General features: G+C 39.9%; 1 protein-coding gene across 23 annotated transcripts in view; it reads left to right on the forward strand.

Annotated features, from left to right (window-relative positions):
* The window catches only part of VTI1A (vesicle transport through interaction with t-SNAREs 1A), a 351190-nt gene that overhangs the window by 158398 nt on the left and 171339 nt on the right, over positions 1–21453 (forward strand). The window lies entirely within an intron of this gene.

The following is a 21453-nucleotide window of genomic DNA, read 5'->3' on the forward strand; positions in this document are numbered from 1 at the left end:
CTTTTCTTTTTTTAGATTTTTATTTATTTATTTGACAGAGATCACAAATAGGTGGAGAGGCAGGCAGAGAGAGAGGAGGAAGCAGGCTCCCCGCTGAGCAAAGAGCCTAATGTGGGGCTCCATCCCAGGACCTTGGGATCATGACCTGAGCCGAAAGCAGAGGCTTAACCCACTGAGCCACCCAGGCACCGCCCCTGCAGGTTACATTTAGCAAAATATGAGCTTACAATAAAAAATTTACCAAATGCACAAAGAAAAAAACATCACCATAAGTAGGAGTCAGACAGCAAACAACACATTTTGACTTCCCATGGTTCTCAAATACTGGAGTTATCAACATAGAATATAAATACGCATGTATATATAATACTTACAGAAAATAAAAATGGAATTTTTAGATGATCAAGGAATATGAAGCTTAACATGATCACAAAGAATCAGATGGAACTTTTTGATACTAAAATCTGAATGAATGCATTTAAAGAAGATTAAATAAAGCTGAAGAGATAACTAGTGAATTAGAAAATATATTCAAAGAAATTATGCAGAACTGAGCACAGAGAAAAATGAGATGGACAACATGAGGGAGCTGTTGAGTCCTAGAAGATCTAATGAGAAGATCTAGAAAACACCACATCAGAGTTCCAGAATGAGAAGTTAGAGGAGCAATATTTGAGGAGATAATAGCTGAGAATTTTCATATCTGGCAAAAGACTTAAATCCACAAATACACAATATATACCAACCAAAATAAATACAAAGAATTTCACATCTCGACACATTGTAGCAAAAGGGCAGGACACCAGAACTAACAGGAAGTAAAAGCAGCCAGAGGTAAAAAGACATATCACCTATAAACAAATGACAAGTTTGATTGAAACTAGTCATCTTAAGAGCCAGTCCTAAGATGGTAGAATAATGTCTTCCAAGTTGTAAGAGAAAAATAACTATCAGCCTAGAATTGTCATCCCAGCAGAGTATCTTTCCATATTAAGAGCAAAACACTTTTAGATAAACAGAGACTAAGAGAGAAGATCCATCTGTGGATTTTCACTGAAGGAACTTTTTAGAAGAAGTACTTCAGAAAGAAGGAAAATGACTCCTGAAGGAAGATCTACAGTACAAGAAAAAAAGTGAGCAAAGAAATTATTAAACCTAAATGCAAATCTAAACAAGTATGATAAGATTTATATTCATAACTTAGGGTTAGGAAATAAGATGATTTTCGAGTTGAGCCTTAAAATACTGATAACTAGAATGTACAAACCATGGTGGGACCCTGGGGCCAAGGGCATGCGGAGTCTACCTTGACTGAATAGTATTAGGGTATCCAAGGTGAACAGCAGAAGGTGGGAAAGCATGATGGCTGATGAGGGGAGTCCGGCAGGCGGGCTGAGAAGAGGTGAGCGAAGTACACTGAAATGATGGAAGTGAGCTTTCTTAGCGCGACCCTCTGTGTCCCGGAGCCACAAATAAATGACTAGGAGAATCTCTAAGGAAAGGTGAACAGATCCTTTGGAATTAATGCCTGACACCTCAGTAAACAGGGTTTTTATTGTTCTTTATTTTTTAAAGAAGTAATACATACTCTGCAGGGGGTTCGGAAAATGGTCGTAAGGTGTGTATCGCATCAAAACTGAACTAGTTTTGTTTTTTGTGTTTGTTTCTTCCCACTGGCTCCCATGATTGAAGGGATAAGTGTATGCATGGTCTGAGCCAATCCGTTGCATCTGGAATGAAATTGTTCTTTGGGAGAAACAGTAGAAGGGGGCTTACTGGAACGAAATATGTGGAAAGGGGGCAGATATGCTAATAAGCATAATTCCTCTGACCCAAGTACCTGTACAAGAGCAAGGGCTTCGGGGTGGGGGAGCCTCCCAGGGTTGGAGCCAATGTGGGCCCCATGCTCGGGGACCTTACAGTCTCATTTCAGAAGCTGGCCTGACACCCCCATAGCTCTTCTTTGAACCACACCCTGCCTGCACCTTGGAGGCACCCAAGCTACAAAGCTGGCCTGGTGCTGTTTTAATGTTGCTTCTACAGAATATACAAACTATGTTTGTGTCTTATTTCCAAACCATACCTAATTTTGACAGAGCATTCCTCTTTAATGTTTCGCCCAGATGCATATAATCATCATTCTGCTCTTGACTAGACACAGCTGGGGGAAGAATGTCTGCTAGATGAGACTTTAATTGACTTCCTTCCTTGTTAGTAAGGCTTGGGATAAAAAGTGCAGGGTCTTTCTTACCTGTTTCCTGCCAGTGGAAGCAGTTTATTTGCCAACTCATGAGTGGAGGGATTCGGTGGGGAGGAGGGAAGTTAGAAGCGAAGGCGAAGGAGACACCAGCTGGGGGAGGGCATCATTGAAAGGACATCCTGTGTTGAAAATGTGGACATCCAAGTTGCGGGGGGGCTTGACCCCCTGGACTGTATTTTTCATTTTAGAACTGTTCAACATCAATCTGGAAATAGTCCCAGGACTTTTAAAACTCTCCACTAAAATAATTCTGGCGACAGTGTGGAAACCTCTGAGACAGGTAAAAGCACACCGTGTTTTCAGTCCTGGTGAGCAAGTGCCTGTAACATTAACAGTGTGCATTGTTCCTTTCACCTAATTATTATTGGACTTTTATATTTCATTATTGGGATATAGTGTCTTATTCTTTGAGCTCTTAACTATTACTGGTCATAACACTGAAGCCATAGATCCAAGAAGCATTTTTGTTACTGTTGTTCATTAATGTGTAATACATTGGACCAGGCACTAAGGTGGGAGGGGGAAGGACAGAGCCCTGCTCTGGGGAAGGCTGGCTTGCCAGGCTGACAGCTACAACACGGTGCAGACTACTTATTACTGGTTTCTAGGAAAGGACGAAATGGATTCCACTGGAGAAAAGTCAGAAGACTTCTGGTTGGCGTCCATTTTAAACCTGGTTTTCAAGGAACAGTTGAACTTGGATAGACTGGAGAGAGCGAGGCGATGCTTTATGAATGGAATTTTGAGCCATGGCCAAGAAATAGGACAAACAAGAGAAAAGGAAAGTTAGGGTAATGGAGCATGAGGATCTTAGAAGTGAAGTTAAGGGTACAGATGGGCTGTGCGGCGTGTAATAGACCAGGGCCAATGTCAGAAGCCTTTGATTATAGGCCAGGGTTTAATTCTATATAAGGCACTGTGGTTTTCTCCATTCAGGGAGAAATTCAGACACCCAGTTGGTTGCTGTTTGCTGGTCATAGCTGAAGTTTGTAGAAAATTACTTATTCTCATTCATACTCTTGTTTTGGTAGTTTCAAATAAGTGTTCTAATAGTCGCTTATAAACTCTAAGCAGATCCATATTTAAAGACATTTAAATGTGCTTGGGAAAAGTAGGTGTTCCACCAGATGAGGGCTTCATGGTCAAGTGCCTATGTGCACCGCTGCAGGCTGCACCCCTCTCTTGGGGAGTCAGATTGTCCATGAGCATATCAGAGGTCTGACAAGCAAACATCTCACAAAACAGGACTGGAGGAGTATTGGATTAAGGTACACTTCCCAAGTATTTTTATATATATTTTTCTTGGTCTCCACAACATCCTTATGCAATAGGCATCATTGTGCCCGTTTTTAAGATGAAAACTGAAGGTTAAGTACTTTTCCCAAGTTCATAGAGCATGAAAAGAGCCAAATGTGAACCCAGGTTCTCCTAACCTGTGAACCATGCCACCTCATTGTGCTACCACTTAGATTCATGTGTATTATTCCAGTGATCCTGACCGCTGAACTCTGTCTTTAGGGGTCTTTGTAATATATATGCTTCTGCCTTGGCTATTCCAGTAATGACCTGTAGCCTTGAATTCTTAACCATCCACAGGGCAACACCTTTCCCGACCCATACTCTTCCATATGGAACTGACCACTCCAGAGTCCCTGGAAATATTGCACAGTTTTTGCACATTTGCCTTCATTTTCTGGCTCTATAGTCCTTAAATATGGTGTACATTTAGTAGGTGGAGTGTCTAACACAGTACTTGACCCGTAGTACCAGTGCTTGTTTGCTGAATGAGCACTGGAAGAAGAGCATTTCTCAGGTGTGGGAGTCAAGACAGAGAGAACTAGCTGTTCACTTAGCTCTGGTTGTTTTCATGCTACAGGGTCAGCTTGCTAAGAAACACAAAAGGTGATGTTTTCTGTGTGTGGGTAGTCAGTCATCTGATACACAAACATACAGTTGTTATATCGGAGCGTGAGCACAGAATTGTACCAATACCATGTAGTGAGCCTATCAGTATACCTAAAAGCCAACCTGGAAAGCAGGACCTGTGCTGACCAAAGGGGCCTCAGAATATACAGATGGTCCCTGTCTTAAGATGGTTTGACTTAGAATCTTTTGATTTCATGATGGTGGGAAAGTGATACCCGTTCAGCAGAAACCTACTTGGAATTTTGAACTTGGATCTTTTCCTGGGCCAGTGATATGCCGTACAGTCCTCTCTCGTAATGCTAGGCAGTTATAGCCACAGCTCCCCATCAGCCATGGTCAGTATACCTACAACCATTCTGTACTCATGCAGCCATTCTGTTTTTCATTTTTAGTATGTGTTGAATAAACCATATGTGATATTCCATACTTTATTATAAAATGGGCTTTGTGTTAGATGCTTTTGCCCCATAGGCTAATATAAATGTTCTAATAAACATGTTTAAGGTAGGCAGGGGTAAACTATGAGGTTTGGTACACTGGGTGTATTAAATGCATTTTCAGCTTACAGTATTTTCCACTTAATATGGTTTCTTAAAACATAACCCCCTTGCAAGTCGAGGAACATCATAAAGTTTTATATTAATCGTCATGAGATACAGCAAGATTTGTCCTTGGTTTTGAGCTTTGCCTTTTACTTACTTCTATAATAGCTTTGGTAGAGTCTAGTGCAGACTAAGAGTGCTATCTTTATGTATGAAATCTTGTATTTACAGAACAAAAACTACCTTTAAAAAAAAAGTGTAATGAAGTCATGGATGAGCCAGAACTATGGGCAGTCTGTCACAATACACGTTTCTTTATAATGGGTTAAAGAAGAATCGGGAAGTAAGTGCAGACTGGCACTTTGTTTGTGTAATCTTTGCTCTTTTAGGCATTTGGTTAAGCAAACCTATTTCAAATATCTTAAAACTTTTTGTCGAAATAGCTGTAGTATCTAACGCTAGTTGAAAAATATGAATTTAGAAATCTGAAATACAAGTTAGGAGGTAAACTAATAGAAAGTTTAAGCTGTAAATATGACTAGATTCTAGCTTAAGTTTTCAAAATTTCAGTTCTGAGTATTCGAGTGCATTAACACAAGCTGGGTTTGTTATTTCTGGAGTTAATAAGCAATTTCACAATGTACCATAGATCACTTTTAAAGACATGATAAATTGTCCCTAATGGTATTGTGTGTATAAACTTGAGCTGTTTCTGCTTTGTATATAACTCTCAGGATTGGGTGGTGCACCTGAAAAGGCTTGGATTTTAATGGGGCCTTTTTAGCACTTTTGCACCTCGTATGTTCGGGATTATGTTTGATTGATGACCTTAAATGTGCTGGCATGAGAGATATGTAGATCTTAATGCTCTTAAACCATTTGTTTTCCAATCTCTGTAAAAAGCCCCTCTGTTTTGGGGTAACACTTTATCCTTCTTAAGTAAACAGAAATAGGTTTCTGGGATTTTGCTTTAGCATTGTAAATCCAGCAGGAAAGAGACAGGCTAGAGGCTTTTAAGAGAAAGCTAAAAACACCATGTTCCCATTTTATTAGAGCAGTCCAAAAAAGCCAAGGAGTGTATATGTGTAGATATATTTTTCTTTCTTCTCAACAGTATTAAAATAATTCTTTAAAAAAAATAAAAACAACAGAACTCTCTGAATCTTTTCTTTCCTTTGGACCACTTGATGCCTCAGCCATTATCGTCAGCCTCCTGGCTAAGAACTCTCTTTGGATCCCGTCATCTTAAACAGCTGCTGGGCTGGCTCCTGTGTGGCCAAGGGGCTGTTCTCCCCACCAGGACTTAGAGCACAAAATTGGGGCTATAAATTGAATTCGCTTCCCAGAAGGCACTGGGACTTAGTACCCAAGCCTGGAGGTGCTTTATAATCCATTCCTGCAGGATTCCTCTGATTCAGACAAAATCTTCAGTGCTTGAGGAGGGGCTCAAAAACAGCTCACGAGGGTTCTCAGTTGCTGATGGACAATCTAGGCACTATTCAGGGAAGGGGGGAAAACTGCCCCTACTGAAAGAACAGACTGTTTTCTGATTATAAGAACTGATGGGAAACAAGTTGCTTCGGGAGGAGAGGACCGCACTGGTCCGATGCAGGCTCTGCAGCCACGGCTCATCTACTGTCCCCACACGTCTCTTTGCAGCGGCCCTCCGCCCAGCTCCTTGTTGTCCGTCATCTTTTGAGAAAAGAGACCAGCATGGTACTGACAAACACATTTTCACTTCCATCCAAGATATGAACTTAGGGGCTCACGAGTTGAAAGACTTGTGCATTTACCCATATTTATAGTATGTTGCTAATTAGCAGTCAGTGTCCTTGTGATCTTGTTCTTTGTCGTCCTCTTGAGGCATCCCCTTTCTTTCATTTCCTTCCTCTCCACCATCAACAACACTAAGTGGAATATGGATTATTCTGGCAGCGAGGCAGATGGAGCCCCCCCATTAGTCCAGAATGAAATGTGAAGGGGAAAATGTATGAACTGAGCCCTTGTGTCTCTTGGTTCTCAAGATGTTATTTTGATATCTTCGTGGGTGCTGATGTATTTGCTGGTGTTTTATTTTACCTAGAGATTTCCAGGATCATTTTACCTAGAAATCTCCAGGATTCCTGAGAAGGGTGTTTGTTTGTCTGTTTGTTTTAAAATGCCTTCTCATTTTTATGTTTTCTTATGAAATAGTTTTACTAGGATAAATCCTTGTAAATGAAGTAACGTACGAGAGCAGAAAAAATGAGAATTCCAGACACAGTCGTAGGGTACTTAAAATGGGCTCAGAGCTTCATGGCCCTTGTAACACCAGTTTGCCCCTGCTGCTGTTCTGTTTGGGGTCTCTAAATCAGCAGTTTCTGATACCTTTTTCACTGAGTCATCCCAAAATTATTTTTCACTTACCCTTTTGAAATTGTTTCCTGTGATGGGTATTTCTTAAGAGAATAAGGGCAAAATGGGTGTGTGAGTTGGGTGTATTGGAAACCTTTATGGATATGCCTATGGTTCTGTGTGCACGTGTGCGTGAGTGTAAAAGACTGGGAAGGCATCTACAGTCATCGCCTATGGAAGCACCTGTCACAGAAGTATCAGGGATACACGAAGGAAAAGCTGGTATGTATATTGGAAAAATAGGTTGATAGAGCCACAAGAGATCTTATAGCTAGCTATCTAGTTCAACTCCAGCAGGTTACCTGTCTCTAGTGAAGGGACATAGTAGTGGTCAGAAGGGGCTAGAATGAAAGCTTTCCAACTGGTACTTCACTATGGTGATTGTGTCGTGGGGATATACTCTGGCCTTTGTTTTCAGATACCCATATATAGATGGTATAGTGTCATCATATATACCCATATATAGCTAGTGTCATCATATATACCCATATATAGATGGTATAGTGTCATCATATATACCCATATATAGATGGTATAGTGTCATCATTTTATTAACTCTTTAAGATTATTTAAAAATTCACACAAGTGGAACCACAAAACCAGCATCATAACATTTCACTTCCAACGTTTTTTGTTCTCTTCAGTTTGTTAGTGTTTAACCACTTACCAGTTAGTTGCAAATGTGGCCAGCTGAAATACTCATCCACTAACAACCGATTAATTAAACTTATCTGATGTTAATTAACCACAATTGCCTGGCAGATAATCGTTCCTCATTAAATATATGTTGATTCCATCTTCCCTATCTCAAATCTATCTTGAGCCATTTCTCAAATGGTGAGCTTTGAGTCAATCACCTTAGGTGATAACTTTTTTAATAGAAATTCCTGCTACCCAACCCCTGTTCAGATTCTTCGAGGATAGGCCTTGAGACTCTACATTTTTTTAAAGATTTTATTTATTTATTTGACAGAGAGAGATCACAAGTAGGCAGAGAGAGAGGGGGAAGCAGGCACCCTGATGAGCAGAGAGCCTAATGTGGGGTTTGATCCCAGGACCTTGAGATCATGACCTGAGCTGAGGGCAGAGGCTTAACCCATTGAGCCACCCAGGAGCTCCCCGAGACTCTATATTTTTAACAAACTGGGTAGATGATTCTGTGTACACTAAAGTTTGAGAACCACTGCCTAAAGTAAAAAGATCACATTCGTAACTGATAAAAATATCTTCAGTTGTCAACCATTCCAGCTGAGAAACTGGATACCCAAATGTAATCACTGGACATATTTTAAAGCTGCTACATAGGCTCTACAAACCCTGGTCCTTATGTGAAAATTTTCTGTGTATTTTTTATTTTAACATAATTCATCCTTATTGCAAATTATTCAAACAAGGCAGAAGCATATAATATAAAAAATATAAGGGCCCTCTTCCCTCCCATTCCTTTTTTTTTTTTAAGATTTTATTTATTTATTCAACAGATCACAGATAGGCAGAGAGGCAGGTAGAGAGAGAGAGACGGGAGGAAGAGAGCCGGATGCAGGGCTCTATCCCAGGACTCTGGGATCATGACCTGAGCCGAAGGCAGAGGCTTTAACCCACTGAGCCACCCAGGCGCCCCATCATCTGTCCCATTCCTAAGAGTAACCACTATTAATAGTTGATGTATATATTTTGAGATTTTTCTATGTATTTATGCATTTCATCTGTAATTAAGTTTATATTTATGTGCATAAATATATGTACATACATATATGTCTGTATGTGTGTGTGTATGTATATAGTTAGATATTACATTTATTTACTCATCCACTCAACAAATATTTGAGCACCTATTGTGTACCAGGAACAAGTATTGAGAAAACAACAGTGACAAACAGATGAGGTGTCCCTTCTCATGACAACTGTATTCTAATGCGGAGATAGTCAATAGCACACATCACTACCATATTTTATATTACATTTTTATTGTAATATAAAATATGGTAGTGATGTGTGCTATGAAGACAAATCCAGTAGACTAAAGGGTAGAACATTCCAGGGGGTTCGGCTTCAGATTTGGTGATCAGGGCAAGCTTCTCTGAGATGATTTTCAGGCAGAGCCCAGAAGGAAGGGAGAGAGCAAGCTCTGTACATATATTGGAGAAGAGAAGGCCAAGTTCTTCCTAGATTACATGTGCAGAATCACACTTCCCTCTTTTAACAACAGAAAATAATACCATGCGTACTGTCCTGTGCCTTTCTTTTTCCATTATTTGTATACATATTTCCGCGTTTGTACAGGTGGATCTGAATTACTCTTTAGGGATTGCTTAGTATTCCATACTATGTCTGCGTCATAACTGAACTCTTTACATATGCTTGCACATTTTTTTCTTAGAGTGTTAAAAACAATACCGCATGAAATTTTATGGATCATAATCTTGATATTTAGGTATTATAGGATTAATATTCTAGTTCTGTTGCAAAGTGAGATTATTTTAGGTATTTAGATCATATCAGTCAAATACAGAATTACTGTTTGGGAATATACGAACCAAACCTTGGGGCACAAAAGTGTGTAATACTCATTTTACATGTAGAGGTAAGAGCCACTTAATCATTTTTTATTTTAAATTGGGCCATCAAAGAATTTTAAATCATGTCTTTATCATAAAAGACCACATTTTTACCATTTTTCCATTTTTTTTTGAGTTATTCAACCTACTACTGCGTGGGGACTAGTTCTCATTCAGTGGATTGGGATCCGTTTGGGTTGGTTTATTTTTATGTCTGTTTTCTTAATATTTGGATCATCCGTTTCTTCTTCAGTGTTTACTGAACATTACTTTATATTGTTCTTTGATCCCAAAGCATTTGATCCAAACTGTATTTTGTCTTTTAAATGTAAAATTTTCTTATGAAAGTGTTTCCATAATTATAAAATTCGGATAAAACTGTATCACCCAGAAATAATCATTGTTAATATTTTGGTAACTATCTTGCCAGCTTTTTTTTTTTTTTTTTTAATCTTTTTCAATGCACGTGTTTTTGCTTTTATTTTTTTTTAGGTCTGAGTTTTCACTTTGGGCTACCCAATTCCAGCGACCTGCTTTAATACGCATGAGAACAGACTCATTAACTGTCTCATATTTCTGTTGCTCGTTACTCACTTTGTTATGAGTAATCCAACAGGTTTTCTCTGTGTAATCAATTGAATAGATGAGCCTTGCAGATTGCCAAGTGAATGGCTTTTGGAGGGGCAGATGACGTCATTGCAACACTCAGAACCCCTGGGCACTTGCCCCCTGGATGATATCTTGGTTTTGGGTCAGTCTATACGTGAGGAGCATTTGAATCCATGATCCACATTCCTTTTGCAAGAGAGGGTGCCAGAAAGTTCTCCCATGCCCCTCCTTCTCATTTCTAGACGACCCTTGCTTTGTATTTTTTTTCTAAAAGGATTTCCTCCCATATGATTTATCCTATGCCCTTCATTCTTCTCATTCTGTTTCACCACCACTTAACTCCTGAGAGAGAACTGGCTTTTAGCGGGAAGCTTATTTGTGTTTTCCCTCATCTTGGAATTAAAAAGTAACAATCTTGGAAAAATAGGAGCTAACTCACCGTCTAGCCAGTGAGGCTTCCCTGATGGGACAGCTTCTTGTCTTTGGGCTCCCACATAGCCCACAATGGACCAGTGTAAAGCACTCTGTGATTGGGGAGTGACTATTTACCGAACTTAGAAATTATCTGGAAATGAGCTTCTCTAACAGCAGTTTAGGAATGAAAATGTTTTAATTTGCTCGTCAGTTTCCCAGAATGGCTTAAGCAGCTTTGAGTTAAGCTTGCTGAGTTCCAGTGACTAGAGTTAGTAGCTTCGCTTATTTTTTTTTTAAACTGGAAAATGGCACCCAACAGTTTGATGGTTGGGTACAGATAAATCTCAAGGCCTTCAGGGTGCTCTGTCCTCCTACAAACCAAATCTCCCAAACCTGCCATCTGCAATTCATAAGTCCTTCTGTGTAGTACAATGGACAGTTCTGTGACTACTGAATTATTTTAAAATCTTTTCCGTATTTTTCCTGTATTTTTTCTGAGGTACCATTTTATGCTATTAAAACTGAGTAGAGATGAAAGGAACCATAATGTATTAAAGAAACATATTAATTGTGCCTAAAGGTGTTTGTTTTTTCTTAAAATGCCCACTTAGTTCCCAATTGATCAAAAGATGAAGGTTCCAGAGAGTCTTTCTTCTGACAGACTTGATTATGTGAAGGAGTTCCCTTCTAGAGATACTTATTTTATAAACACATGCATATGCATAAGATATTCTGCCCAATGCTCTCACTTTCTGATCTACACAGTACAACAGAGCATCCCACGGAGTCAGAGAACAAAGAAAATCTTCACTCTGAAATTCTTTCTTGGAGCCGACTATGTCCTCAACTTCAGAAAGAAAAGCCCTCGTATAGATTGGGGCACCTCTCTGGCCCTCTGAAGGAATGGTATTCCTGGTATGCTTTCCAGGAAAAAAAGCATGCTTGGATGTACTGGAACCTGGGTTGATTTCATATTATGGATTCAGGTTCTGTTCTAGACATTTTACCTACGTCATTGCTGTTAATTCACCCAGTGACTCTGTGTTGTGAGATTTACTGCTCCACATCACATAAAGAAATTGAAGCTCAGAGAATTTGAATAACTTGCTGTAACTGTATAGCTGTGAAGTAATGGAGTCAGGATTTGAACCTCTGTTCATCTGACTCCAGTGCCCTGATACTTCGATTGTGCAGAACACAGACTCTAGCTTGTAGTAGCTAATGGATGGAAAACCACTCTACCCCATTCAAAGTAGCTGAATTATCTTTCTCAGCCTATAATCAATCCCCATAACATACTTTTCACTATAGTTTGATGGCATCCACTTTCTTACACAATAACCAGAAAATGAAAAGTAATAAAATAATATTTGTAACAATAATATGAGAAAACATATAGAAAAGATCATTCTGCCATGCTACTTTCTAGTATATTGGAGAACTCAAATTGATAAGACCATAGTATAGAGAAAAGGATATTGTTTTTTAACCTTGTTTATTTATTCATTTTTAATAAAAGTCACATAACATAAAATTAACCATTTTAAAGTATACAAATCCATGGCATTTAGTGCATTCAGGATGTTAGGCAACAAGCACCTTTATCTAGTTCCAGACTGTTTTAATCACCCCACAAGGAAACCCCATATGCCTTAAGCACTCATTCCCCTCTCCATACTCCATCAGCCCCTGGCAGGCAACATTCTCTGGTCTCTATGGAAACATATTCTCCATGTCTTCCTATAAATGGAATCCTATAATTTGTGACCATTTGTGTCTGGTCTCTTCCACTTTGGGTAATGTTTCTGAGGTTCTTCCACATGGGAGCGTATATCTCACTTAATTCCTTTTTAAGGTTGAGAATAATGATTTTTAAGTGAGGTTCTAAGTCTAGCGTTGCTACTAATTCACTGAAAACTTGACACAAGTCACTCACTCTCCGTGGGTCTTGGTGTGCTCATCTGTGAAGTGGAGATTGCATATCCTGTAGAAACTGAGTTCTGTAGAAAGCTCTGGAACAAAAGGACTGACTGCTCAAAAAGTGTGGGTAACAGTGCGGGCTGTATCTCCCTGGGGGAGATTTGCAGCGCTTCATGTCCCAAAGACTCTGAAACTCGCTCTATACTCTTCAGGCCTGAAGAGTTCCTGTATCCTTAGGTTCCTAAGCTGTGACCGGAGAACCCCTTTATTTTGCTGGGTTTTTTTTTTTTTTCTTATCTTATGGAATATCGTCCAGTACTCTAAGATTCTGTAATATATGAACCACTCACTGATGAAACTACACACAGCTTTGCTAGTCAAGTCCATGTTGATCTTGTCTCTAGGTTACTGGCCTAGAGGTACTCTTCCTCCAGGGGAAGTTTTGAACTGTGCAGGTTCATTTTGGTTATCCCAATAATGAGAAACAAGGATAAAAAGTGTTCTGCACTGCACTGAACGTTCTTTCTCAACACATGCAGCCCCTGGTCTACACAAACTCTCAAACTTCCTGCTGGTCATTTAAGTAGGTAAAAAGGCTGTTTATAATGATCTTAACCTAGTTTCCAGTATTAAAAACAAAATATTTTTTGCGTGGTTTTAACATCCACTAATTTTCCAGGTGTACAACAATTGTGTAAAACCAGGGTATATTTTAAAGGAGTTGTTCACGGTGAGGGATACACACAGCTATGCTGCAGAAACAAATTAGCCAGGAAATCCTGGTCCCTTACACAACAAAGTTTATTTTTTGTTTATGCACAAAGTCCATCAAGTGTTGGCAGTGGACTCTGCTCATGGTTAACCAGGGCTTGTCCCCAGCCATGTCAATCAGACGTAGAAGGGACTTGCCCCTTCTCAGTGCTTCTTCCCCACAAATGAGGCCTCTTCCACCGCCCAATGGCCAGAACTAAGATACAGTCCCTCCAAAGCACAGAGGTCTACGGAACAAGGAGCAGAAAGAAATCTTCACGATACAGCATTCAGGGCAATGCCACTTGTGGTATTTGAGTCATCGCTTGGTGGTACCTGTATTGGTTTGCATGGGCACCTGTCACATGTCTATTAACTTTACATATGAATACAAGCATATGCTTTGTCTGCTAGGACAGCAGTGCCTGCGCATTTACATATAGAAATACATCTTATTGTTTTCCTGTATTGTTTCCTTATTTTGCGGTTAAGGCATTACAGGGTATTTGGACAGCCAAAAAGGAAGTCAGAGAAGAGATTGGAGGAAAATAGTCCAGAGGGATGGGACGTTGCCCCAGAAGGGAATATTCCCCCATTCAGGATTAGAAATGTGGGATTGTAAATGTGTCACTGGGGGAGTTCCCTTGACTCTTTAGCCAAACTCTAGGTTATGCCTTCTTCATTTTATCCCTGTGCCTGCACTTCCCCATTTTTCTGTGATTTCATGGGCATCAAAGTGTACCACTTAGCAGTTCAAGCAATTTATTTATTTAAGTAGCCTCGGCAACATGATTCTAGACCAAAATAAAAGCCAGAATATCAGGATCCACCCCAGAGTAAAAGAGGAAAGTTAGCAAAAGAGGGGGGAAAAAAAAAGAAAAGAAAAGAAAAGAAAAAACCACTACCAAACAAAATTTGAAAATAAAGTCTCTTTCAGGCTTTCTATGTTAGTGGTCTATCTAGACATATTTTTCCAGAGCCAGGGGATTTCTTCCCTTTTACTTGCAAGTATTTTTGCAAGACTGATTCCTGACACCACTAAAATTAGTGTTGTGCTCTTCCTTTGATTACCCAGTCTTTGTTTTCTTCTCAGTCTTCATTCCATAAGAAATATGCTCCGGAGGCTTATGCATTTGGAATCGACTTTGTGCAGGAGGCACTGTTTTCCTTGCCTGTGGCAAGACCGCATTGGTTCAAGGCTAAGGAGCTAGGCTGGTCCTACAGAGACCCTCTGGATGCCTCCCGTCTTTTGAGACCCTGATGGTCCATTTTTGGGTTGGTGTGTCTAGCAGCTGTGTGTGGTGCCCTGAAGGTGCCTTCTCATATGGTGTTGACTGCACTGTGCGGAGCTACTTAATTCCTATTTGGGATTGAGCCTCAAGTTCTAAATCACTTCACAGTACAGATGGTTTCTGTCTTCAGAGTTCATCAGTAGCATTACCCTTCCCTCCCAACAACTACACACACACACAAAACGTGTACAAATTTCATGTTCTTTCCCTTTTAAAAACAAAACATGATCTGTCTGACCTGTCTGGAGAATCTGCTGCTTTTTCAGATTTATGTCCCTGTGACCAGGTTCCTTACCCAGCTATCTGTCTCACTCACTCAGCTTCTCCATTAGAGACTGTTTTAAAACCTCCCATGTAATTAGTTTTTTTGACTCTCCATCTTCTACCTTCTTTTCTTTATGGTAAACTTGCTTATGACTTTTTTTATATATACCTGCCACATTCTAAAAGGCATTTTAACATTCTTACACCAGCCTGTCTGCTTTTCATTAAGTTGGTCATCTGCTTACTTACCATGCCCCTGGCTTCCCTCATAATCTGCCTGCTTGTTTCTCCCAATGGTGGACCCTAGATGGAGTGGTCAGGATTTGCTCTGTGTCTGCCTTGCCCTTTGAGACATGCAAGCAGAGAAGCCTCAGAGAAGCTAATGCTGGGACTCTCTTCAGAACATTTGCCAGGGGTGTTACTGCTTTGCCCTGTTCTTAGGACTACAGGGCTTAGGAAGCTGAAGCTAGAGGTACCTTCATTCATAATACGAGCCAGGAACTGGGCTGATGATTTTGGGAAATAAAAGATGACCCAGAGCCTGCTTTCAGGCAGCTTTCACTCTGGTAGAGAGGATGACATGGGCACCTGAAGCCTACTGAGGTGACACCCAGGGCTTAGGGGCTTGAGGGGAAAGAGATCTCTTTTGACAGGGATGCATGTGCAAGAACTCATGTCAGATACAGCGTCTGAGCTGAACGAGAACAATGAGCGGGATTGTAAGAAGTAGAAATGGCTACAGGCATGTCAGACAGGGAACCCCATGGGTAAAGGCTCGAAGGTACCCACGTTCAGTCTGGCTAAAGCAGTGGTTCTCAACCAGCTGATGTTGTCATCTCCCTCCCCCTCAGGGGACATTTGGCAATGTCTGGAGGCATTTGGGTTATCAGCTTAGTCCTTGGGTTTTGCTTGGTAAGCAGTTAAAGCATTCTGAACAGGAGGAGGCTGGTGTTACAGGAATATTAAGCAGTCAAGAGGTATTGCTGATTGGAGGCAATGAGGACAAGTCATGAAGGAGCCACGAGTCTGGGTGAGAGGTTAGAATGGCAGCGATGATGGGGCGCCTGGGTGGCTCAGTGGGTTAAGCCACTGCCTTCGGCTCAGGTCATGATCTCAGGGTCCTGGGATCGAGTCGAGTCCCGCATTGGGCTCTCTGCTCAGCAGGGAGTCTGCTTCCTCCCCTCTCTCTCTCTGCCTGACTCTCTGCCTACTTGTGATCTCTCTCTGTCAAATAAATAAATAAAATCTTTAAAAAAAAAAAAAAGTAAAAGAATGGCAGCGATGAAGAAGAAGAAACAAATATGAGAGACACAGCCAAGGAAGATTTGAAAAGATCTGGTGCCTGGCCCCACATGGGAAGCAAAATAAAGGGAGGGTCCACATGAACTGAAATGTGTCGGTCCTGGGAGACCCCCTGGGTTTGCCTGCCCTTAAGTGAGGGCGAGAGCACAGAACGAGAAGATGGGATTTTTGTTCTCTGCCTGTTGAATGTAAGGAGCTGGTGAGACAAGCGGGCTGAAGTATCCAGCGTGGGATGGGAAGCAGGGGGTAAAACTCGGCAGAGGTCAAGAGACAGGTTAAGCATAGAAGTGGGGGTGATATCTGAAAGCCAAGTGAATGAGGGTCTCGAAAGAGGTGTTTTGGAGGGTGTGGGGAGGAAATACAAGGTAAGAACTCGAATTGCCAACACTGATGGTCACCGGCAAGGAGAAAGAGCCAGGAGCAGTGCTTCGCTCCCAGTCAGCAGCCTGCACAGATTCCCCTGGGGGTGAAGAACTGTCACGGCCTGGTCCAGCTCTCTGTGGCAGCGTGGTGTAGACCAAGGAGAGCTCTGTGTCATACTGTCGTGTAGACCAAGAATCTTGAGCTAACCAGCTTGTGTACTTGATTTTTTTTTTTCCAGTATCAGGACTTTGTGTAGGGATACACAGTTTTGATTAATGGTACTTCATATTGTTATTTGTCCCTGTTGTAATTGGTTTTCAGTTGTTGTTTTTTTTTCCTCTGCCATTAGACAATGTATTGAAGACAAATACTCAAACATATTTGAAGGGCAGAGACTGTGTCTTTGGTTCTTTGGCATCCTACCACAGGGCACAATAGGTATAAATTAAATGCTATAGATCAATTATTCTTTCCCCCAAATAAAGGGGGAAAAAACAACCATAAGAAAACAAACCAACAGAAAACAGAGTCATTCTGATTTATGGTCATGGGTGTGCTATTTGGGGTGGGCCATAAACCAGAGGAAACATTTCAGATGTCTTATTTATCAGAAGACTGGTCTATTCTTCCAGAACCTAGAGACCTCTGTGACTACCACATCTCAGAATAGCCTTAACCAAACAAATGTGTTTAATTTGACTTAAATAATGAACTGACAGTCTTTTTGAATGGTTCCAGTGGCAACATTAGGAATTGTTTATACCTCACTTCTATTTGGTCTTGTTTTCTTTTTCTGAAAGCAAAACAATTTGGGGACTCACAAGACCTTATAGGTGCCATCTATTTTGGAATGCTGTTTACTTTTATGATGTTTATTCTTCACCCACTGAAGGGTGTGAACATTATGGGTTTCACTGCATGGCTACCTAACTCTATTTTTACATTATACTTTATATATAGTGTCCATTTTTTTTGTGCTTCTTTTAAGGCTCCCTTGTTGCATGTGAGCTGGGAATCACAATCAGGAGTGCTATGTGAAAGTCTCTCTTTTTCTTTACCATTTAAGTCTTACGGAAAAAGGAAATTAAAAAGTAATGTAAAGATATAAATAAATAATTGCTCCTTTATTTCTTCGCTGTACATTATGATTATGTAAAGGTAGATAATATAATTGCCCTAAAAGATCTAAGAGAATAAATTTAAATCCAAATATGAGGATAAGGAGTAAAATGGTAATTCTAAGTTGCCGTGCATGCGGTTGCTCTGGGTCCTGTAAAAATGGTTGATTTGGCACACGTGCTTTTGAATTAATCAGATATGCAAGCATGTGGGCAGGGGGTACCCCTTATAGTTTCTACATATGTGAATCAAAGATGGGATTTGTTTGAATTACCCTTTAGCCTCCATTGTTAAAATCAGAATTAAGTTCTTTGTTTAGTGAAGCATTAGTAGCAATCTTTGAGATTGCCAAGATGGACTGGTTGCTGGCAGAGAGTTCTCAGTGTATTATGCTGTTTACCTAAGGGTTATATTCAAGAAGCTCTCTGAACAGCTGGGCTGATTATTGAAAATGCCTCATAGTAACTTCCAGCCTAGGTTGATCGATATTGGTGCAAAGCTTTACATGGGAGGGAGCTATTTAAACATTGAGAGCCCCGGGGATAAAAGAGAATGAAAAAATAATGCTGGACAAATATGCTGAAATGTTCAAAAGAAGAGAGAAGTATCTTGTCTTGCTATAGGGGGAAAATTCCTAAACAAACAAACTAGAAAATTTTAAGTTTATCTTACAATGGCATCCCAAAAATTTCTTTTACTTTGTGGCAACACCCTAAATATTCAGTTACTTTATCTTACCATGCCCTCCTAAATATTTATGGGAAGAGGAAAGACTTATCAAAAATAACAAATAGCAATTTTATTTTCATGATCTTGGAATATAACCTGTTACATAAAAATTCCATTAATCACTTTTCAGTGATACTGTAGGGAAATACTTAACTTTATTGTTAGGTAGATTGATTTTAAACCTTTCTTTTTCTCAGGATCATTGGAAAATTATAGCATCAATATACTTCAACACCCAGATATAGGCAGAAAGTACCGATTTCATTAATGCTTTCTAGTGTAGAGATACTAACATTTCCTTTTGTCTTAGTCCTAACAAAACAAGCTTGTTTGTTTACTAGTTCTGTTTTTCAAGTTTAATACAATAAATAAAAACTATATTGGATTTTTTTAAATTTTATTTTACTTTTTTTTCAGTGTTCCAATATTCATTGTTTATACACCACACCCAGTGCTCCATGCAATACATTCCCTCCTTAATACCCACAACCAGGCTCACCCCGCCCCCCTAACCCCCACCCCTGACCCGCCCCCCCAGAACCCTCAGTTTGTTTCTCAGAGTCCACAGTCTCTCATGGTTTGTCTCTCCCTCCAATCTTATCTCCTAAAAAACATTTGGTGAAATTATGACATCGGGGCAAAAGTATCCTCATTTAAAAGGCTGTTTCTTTCTACAAAATGGAATAACAGAGAAATACTTTGAAAAAGAGGGGGGAGGAACCACTCAATTTATCAAAGTGGAAACCTGTCTCCAGAAATCCTACATCTTGTTACCTCCAGGATTTCTTACTTTTACTCTGCACATGAGCAACAGACAGGAAGTCCAGAAACACAAAGGCAATCAATATGAAAACTGTGAAAGTCTCTTAATTAATCAACTCACACAAACTCTCCAAGTAAGAGGATTTTACAAGCATTTCAATTAAGGCTTTCCCTTTCTATTACCAAATTTCATTGACAATTAAAAATGCATAATCAAAGTTGACATGATTATAAAAAGCAAAAGATTATTTAAGTACTGAGCTTTTGGACTTACAGACTTTGATTTTCTGATGTTTATTCTTTTGATGAGTCACATAGACAATTGCTAATTGGATAGTTATTCTATAACAGTGATGTTTAAAAATTTCAAAATGGGTAAATCTTTGCACATGTTTGTATTTCCCTCCTCATATGAACATCATCATTTTGGCATGCTCACACCTAGAAGTTACATGGCTGACTCATTAATGAAATTTAATAAATATGCATATGCAAAGAATTACCTTATTCACTGAAATGTTCAAGAACTGGCATTGTGTGACAAATTTTGACCTAAGAGCTCTAAAACTGCCTGAAAACACTTAAGTCCTGGCAGCAATTCTGTTTACCTCTGGAATCATGTGGGAATATGAGAAACTTACTGACATTGAAAAGGTATATACAGAATATGGGAATTTTTGTAACAAACAAAGGTCAGCTTGGTCTAATCCTCCACTTTTGCAACTAAAGGAAAGGTTTATGTAAAATCCTCACCAACTCTTCACATTAGGCTCAAACCTAACAAAAATCTAGACCTTGAGTACATTCCCAGTACGGTTTGTGCTAGCTTTCTGCTTTGAAGACTAAAGCATAGACCAGGGGACAAAGTATCATTTCATGATTCTGTTCCTCACTTATGACAATGGAAAAGTAATTGAACTCCTTTGTGCAGCTTTTCTTCACCAGGAAATTAGGAATAATCATTGCCATCCACCTTCAGCTGGGGACTTTGAAGAGTAATAATCAAAGGGCCATTTGGAATTAAAATAAAAAGATGGAATTATTTTTCTTTACCCAAAGAATTAAGTTAATAGAATATGAGAATGTCTCTTTGATAGTTCTTAATTTAAATGCCCTTTTAACAATGTATCACACTAGAAGCTATTTATTTTGTGTTTCTATTGCATGTACACTACAGCAATGCTAAAAATGACCTATTAGTATGTCTTTAAATAGAGATATCTCCCAGTGCCATTCAAATAGTACCTACCTAGGAAGCATAAAATCCTACTGTTTTAGGAATGAAACCAGGGAACATAAAAAAGAAAATGAACAGAAACTTCCCCATTTATCCGGAATCCTAGCAGTCACTCTTTGAATCTGACTAAAATCCTATTTTGCCCATAGCTTGCCCCAGGCCCCACCCCCCACTAGCATGTCTGATGGAGAACCCGTGGACCAGCTCCTTTGGGGGTGGGGCCTTACCGAACCTGGAGGTGGGTAGGGAGAATCTCAGCACTCCAAGGAAACACACACACACACACACACACACACACACACACAATTTCTATAGATAAATATTTAAGTGAATCAAATTTTTTTACTTCCTAAGTGATTTGTTCACCTTTATTAGCATACCGCATTAAGGACTGTAGTGTTGAGTCGCAAAAGAAAAATATAGCAAAGGCATTTTAATATTGACCCATCATTTGGCAGTGATTGAATTAGTCAGTCATTGTTTTATTTCAAGAGTCAGTATTCTTTTGTGTGTAAGAGAGGAGTAGCCCTGAGGGTAGTCTGCATGCAAAATACAAGGCTCAGTCCAGAAACAGGTCTTGGGGTCATTCATTGTCTGGACTCCAGAAAGATGTTGACGAACACTGTGGTTTTGCATTCACATTACTCAGGAGGAAGGCATTGGTCGCAGTTTCTAGCCGACAGTGGACAATCAGGCATGGTCTCATTGGCTGTTTTTGTATCACTTCAAAAGAATAGTAAATACTGCTTTGTTGTCTTCTGACTATTACAGAGAAAGCAATAGCTTTTTTTTCAAGGTAATCATTCTAAAGGAGCGGGAGAAAGCAGCAAAAGTCACGGATTTTTCTCCTGTTGGAAAAAACAATATCTGTACAGGCTTGGAGAGCTGTCAGTTGGACACTTCAGGCTCTCTCTCTGATCATGCTCTTCGAAAGCCTTCCTTCCAGTCTTCCTGCAGGCTCCCGTGATCCCATATGTCCCGCATTACCTCCCTACTACCCCATCCCTCAAAC

Source organism: Mustela nigripes, chromosome 4, assembly GCF_022355385.1.
Source record: "Mustela nigripes isolate SB6536 chromosome 4, MUSNIG.SB6536, whole genome shotgun sequence".
Taxonomy (NCBI): domain Eukaryota; kingdom Metazoa; phylum Chordata; class Mammalia; order Carnivora; family Mustelidae; genus Mustela; species Mustela nigripes.